General features: G+C 42.5%; 5 non-coding genes across 5 annotated transcripts in view; all 5 read left to right on the forward strand.

Annotated features, from left to right (window-relative positions):
* The window catches only part of LOC148315209 (5S ribosomal RNA), a 119-nt gene extending 52 nt beyond the window's left edge, over nt 1-67 (forward strand). Inside the window, exon 1 of the ribosomal RNA XR_015840900.1 lies at nt 1-67. This exon is cut by the window's left edge and continues 52 nt beyond it. This is a non-coding gene — a ribosomal RNA (5S ribosomal RNA).
* Nucleotides 68-1,059: 992 nt separating this feature from the next.
* LOC148315210 (5S ribosomal RNA) lies at nt 1,060-1,178 on the forward strand. The gene has a single exon (XR_015840901.1). It is a non-coding gene; the product is annotated as a 5S ribosomal RNA (ribosomal RNA).
* A 992-nt stretch (nt 1,179-2,170) lies between these two features.
* On the forward strand, nt 2,171-2,289 carry LOC148315211 (5S ribosomal RNA). Its single transcript, XR_015840902.1, has one exon. It is a non-coding gene; the product is annotated as a 5S ribosomal RNA (ribosomal RNA).
* Nucleotides 2,290-3,281: 992 nt separating this feature from the next.
* On the forward strand, nt 3,282-3,400 carry LOC148315212 (5S ribosomal RNA). Its single transcript, XR_015841226.1, has one exon. It is a non-coding gene; the product is annotated as a 5S ribosomal RNA (ribosomal RNA).
* A 1,001-nt stretch (nt 3,401-4,401) lies between these two features.
* LOC148315213 (5S ribosomal RNA) lies at nt 4,402-4,520 on the forward strand. Its single transcript, XR_015840903.1, has one exon. It is a non-coding gene; the product is annotated as a 5S ribosomal RNA (ribosomal RNA).
* The last annotated feature ends 480 nt before the right edge of the window (nt 4,521-5,000 follow it).

A 5,000-nucleotide genomic window follows, 5' to 3' on the forward strand; every position in this document is an offset into this window, starting at 1 on the left:
TAAGCAGGGTCGGGCCTGGTTAGTACTTGGATGGGAGACCGCCTGGGAATACCAGGTGCTGTAAGCTCTTGCACCGCAAAAATAAAAAAAACTTTTGACAAATGTAAGCAAGTATGCGAGCTGCTTTTTTATAAATTTCCACATATTCGCCTGACAGGCTGAGAGCACAAAATGCCAACATTCAGCGTCCCCTGCCTTTGGGTGTTGCTACAGTCTCGCCGTGGACGACTCGCAAATGCGTGTGGCAATTTGCAAATGCGTGTCTGGAGACTTGAGTGTGGCTCCGGAGCTCCACATTAAGACCAAAAGGGGACTCTCGTAGTCTACAGGTGTAGCAGACAGATGACCCGATGCAGTCCGGTTGGGTTGGTGCAGTGAGTGTTTACTAAATAAAAAGTTAATGAATCAATTTTAAAAAATGGTGTTTACTGAATGCAATACAGGGAAGTATAGTTAATGTGGCAATTAGCAGGTGTGGAGAAGCTTCATTCATTTTTTTTACCTTCACTGGTTATATCATTGGTTCTTATTTTATTAGTTCCACTTTATTATTCCATTTATTCCAATTTAATTTAAATAATGTCAAATAAATGGTACATGACCATGGGTGGATAGCAGTGAACGCCCCCCCAAGTTATTGGTGTATATATTGGTGGTACGGGGCTGGTATAATATTAGTGCCCCCATGTGGTCCGAATGTGTAGCTACGGAGCCACACACAAGTCTCCTGACACGCATTTGCAAATCAGCACACGCATTTGCGAGTCGTCCGCGGCAGGACTGTAGCAAACGTCACCTGTAAGAAAAGGTCCCGTTTTTACAGGTCGCCCATCTACGGATTTTTGTCCGCATTTAACCATGTGTATGTGCCAACAAATCATTTTACACATTTGCTGATATTTGTCATATATCTGTGACTTCAATCATGCATTGTAGATTGTTGTGACACATTTGTGACTGTGGTTATAGTTTCAGATTCTTGTTACGTATTTTTGGATTGAAGTATTTGCCACAATAAAGACAACATGTATAAAATGCAAAATTTTGAAAGGAATTCTCGCTTACGGCCATACTACCCTGAGAACGCCCGATCTCGTCCGATCTCGGAAGCTAAGCAGGGTCGGGCCTGGTTAGTACTTGGATGGGAGACCGCCTGGGAATACCAGGTGCTGTAAGCTTTTGCACCGCAAAAATAAAAAAAACTTTTGACAAATGTAAGCAAGTATGCGAGCTGCTTTTTTATAAATTTCCACATATTCGCCTGACAGGCTGAGAGCACAAAATGCCAACATTCAGCGTCCCCTGCCTTTGGGTGTTGCTACAGTCTCGCCGTGGACGACTCGCAAATGCGTGTGGCAATTTGCAAATGCGTGTCTGGAGACTTGAGTGTGGCTCCGGAGCTCCACATTAAGACCAAAAGGGGACTCTCGTAGTCTACAGGTGTAGCAGACAGATGACCCGATGCAGTCCGGTTGGGTTGGTGCAGTGAGTGTTTACTAAATAAAAAGTTAATGAATCAATTTTAAAAAATGGTGTTTCCTGAATGCAATAAAGGGAAGTATAGTTAATGTGGCAATTAGCAGGTGTGGAGAAGCTTCATTCATTTTTTTTAGCTTCACTGGTTATATCATTGGTTCTTATTTTATTAGTTCCACTTTATTATTCCATTTATTCCAATTTAATTTAAATAATGTCAAATAAATGGTACATGGCCATGGGTGGATAGCAGTGAACGCCCCCCCAAGTTATTGGTGTATATATTGGTGGTACGGGGCTGGTATAATATTAGTGCCCCCATGTGGTCCGAATGTGTAGCTACGGAGCCACACACAAGTCTCCTGACACGCATTTGCAAATCAGCACACGCATTTGCGAGTCGTCCGCGGCAGGACTGTAGCAAACGTCACCTGTAAGAAAAGGTCCCGTTTTTACAGGTCGCCCATCTACGGATTTTTGTCCGCATTTAACCATGTGTATGTGCCAACAAATCATTGTACACATTTGCTGATATTTGTCATATATCTGTGACTTCAATCATGCATTGTAGATTGTTGTGACACATTTGTGACTGTGGTTATAGTTTCAGATTCTTGTTACGTATTTTTGGATAGAATTATTTGCCACAATAAACACAACATGTATAAAATGCAAAATTTTGAAAGGAATTCTCGCTTACGGCCATACTACCCTGAGAACGCCCGATCTCGTCCGATCTCGGAAGCTAAGCAGGGTCGGGCCTGGTTAGTACTTGGATGGGAGACCGCCTGGGAATACCAGGTGCTGTAAGCTCTTGCACCGCAAAAATAAAAAAAACTTTTGACAAATGTAAGCAAGTATGCGAGCTGCTTTTTTATAAATTTCCACATATTCGCCTGACAGGCTGAGAGCACAAAATGCCAACATTCAGCGTCCCCTGCCTTTGGGTGTTGCTACAGTCTCGCCGTGGACGACTCGCAAATGCGTGTGGCAATTTGCAAATGCGTGTCTGGAGACTTGAGTGTGGCTCCGGAGCTCCACATTAAGACCAAAAGGGGACTCTCGTAGTCTACAGGTGTAGCAGACAGATGACCCGATGCAGTCCGGTTGGGTTGGTGCAGTGAGTGTTTACTAAATAAAAAGTTAATGAATCAATTTTAAAAAATGGTGTTTACTGAATGCAATACAGGGAAGTATAGTTAATGTGGCAATTAGCAGGTGTGGAGAAGCTTCATTCAATTTTTTTACCTTCACTGGTTATATCATTGGTTCTTATTTTATTAGTTCCACTTTATTATTCCATTTATTCCAATTTAATTTAAATAATGTCAAATAAATGGTACATGACCATGGGTGGATAGCAGTGAACGCCCCCCCAAGTTATTGGTGTATATATTGGTGGTACGGGGCTGGTATAATATTAGTGCCCCCATGTGGTCCGAATGTGTAGCTACGGAGCCACACACAAGTCTCCTGACACGCATTTGCAAATCAGCACACGCATTTGCGAGTCGTCCGCGGCAGGACTGTAGCAAACGTCACCTGTAAGAAAAGGTCCCGTTTTTACAGGTCGCCCATCTACGGATTTTTGTCCGCATTTAACCATGTGTATGTGCCAACAAATCATTGTACACATTTGCTGATATTTGTCATATATCTGTGACTTCAATCATGCATTGTAGATTGTTGTGACACATTTGTGACTGTGGTTATAGTTTCAGATTCTTGTTACGTATTTTTGGATTGAAGTATTTGCCACAATAAAGACAACATGTATAAAATGCAAAATTTTGAAAGGAATTCTCGCTTACGGCCATACTACCCTGAGAACGCCCGATCTCGTCCGATTTCGGAAGCTAAGCAGGCTCGGGCCTGGTTAGTACTTGGATGGGAGACCGCCTGGGAATACCAGGTGCTGTTAGCTTTTGCACCGCAAAAAATAAATAAATAAAAAAAACTTTGACAAATCTAAGCAAGTATGCGAGCTGCTTTTTTTATAAATTTCCACATATTCGCCTGACAGGCTGAGAGCACAAATTGCCAACATTCAGCGTCCCCTGCCTTTGGGTGTTGCTACAGTCTCGCCGTGGACGACTCGCAAATGCGTGTGGCAATTTGCAAATGCGTGTCTGGAGACTTGACTGTGGCTCCGGAGCCACACATTAAGACCAAAAGGGTACCCTCGGAGTCTACAGGTGTAGCAGACATATGACCCGATGCAGTCCGGTTGGGTTGGTGCAGTGAGTGTTTACTAAATAAAAAGTTAATGAATCAATTTTAAAAAATGGCGTTTACTGAATGCAATAAAGGGAAGTATAGTTAATGTGGCAATTAGCAGGTGTGGAGAAGCTTCATTCATTTTTTTTAGCTTCACTGGTTATATCATTGGTTCTTATTTTATTAGTTCCACTTTATTCTTCCATTTATTCCAATTTAATTTAAATAATGTCAAATAAATGGTACATGACCATGGGTGGATAGCAGTGAACGCCCCCCCAAGTTATTGGTGTATATATTGGTGGTACGGGGCTGGTATAATATTAGTGCCCCCATGTGGTCCGAATGTGTAGCTACGGAGCCACACACAAGTCTCCTGACACGCATTTGCAAATCAGCACACGCATTTGCGAGTCGTCCGCGGCAGGACTGTAGCAAACGTCACCTGTAAGAAAAGGTCCCGTTTTTACAGGTCGCCCATCTACGGATTTTTGTCCGCATTTAACCATGTGTATGTGCCAACAAATCATTGTACACATTTGCTGATATTTGTCATATATCTGTGACTTCAATCATGCATTGTAGATTGTTGTGACACATTTGTGACTGTGGTTATAGTTTCAGATTCTTGTTACGTATTTTTGGATTGATGTATTTGCCACAATAAAGACAACATGTATAAAATGCAAAATTTTGAAAGGAATTCTCGCTTACGGCCATACTACCCTGAGAACGCCCGATCTCGTCCGATCTCGGAAGCTAAGCAGGGTCGGGCCTGGTTAGTACTTGGATGGGAGACCGCCTGGGAATACCAGGTGCTGTAAGCTTTTGCACCGCAAAAATAAAAAAAACTTTTGACAAATGTAAGCAAGTATGCGAGCTGCTTTTTTATAAATTTCCACAAATTCGCCTGACAGGCTGAGAGCACAAAATGCCAACATTCAGCGTCCCCTGCCTTTGGGTGTTGCTACAGTCTCGCCGTGGACGACTCGCAAATGCGTGTGGCAATTTGCAAATGCGTGTCTGGAGACTTGAGTGTGGCTCCGGAGCTCCACATTAAGACCAAAAGGGGACTCTCGTAGTCTACAGGTGTAGCAGACAGATGACCCGATGCAGTCCGGTTGGGTTGGTGCAGTGAGTGTTTACTAAATAAAAAGTTAATGAATCAATTTTAAAAAATGGTGTTTACTGAATGCAATAAAGGGAAGTATAGTTAATGTGGCAATTAGCAGGTGTGGAGAAGCTTCATTCATTTTTTTTAGCTTCACTGGTTATATCATTGGTTCTTATTTTATTAGTTCCACTTT

This window comes from Idiotropiscis lumnitzeri, unplaced genomic scaffold, assembly GCF_059441095.1.
Source record: "Idiotropiscis lumnitzeri isolate Australia: NSW breed Sydney's pygmy pipehorse unplaced genomic scaffold, RoL_Ilum_1.0 HiC_scaffold_114, whole genome shotgun sequence".
NCBI classification, from domain to species: domain Eukaryota; kingdom Metazoa; phylum Chordata; class Actinopteri; order Syngnathiformes; family Syngnathidae; genus Idiotropiscis; species Idiotropiscis lumnitzeri.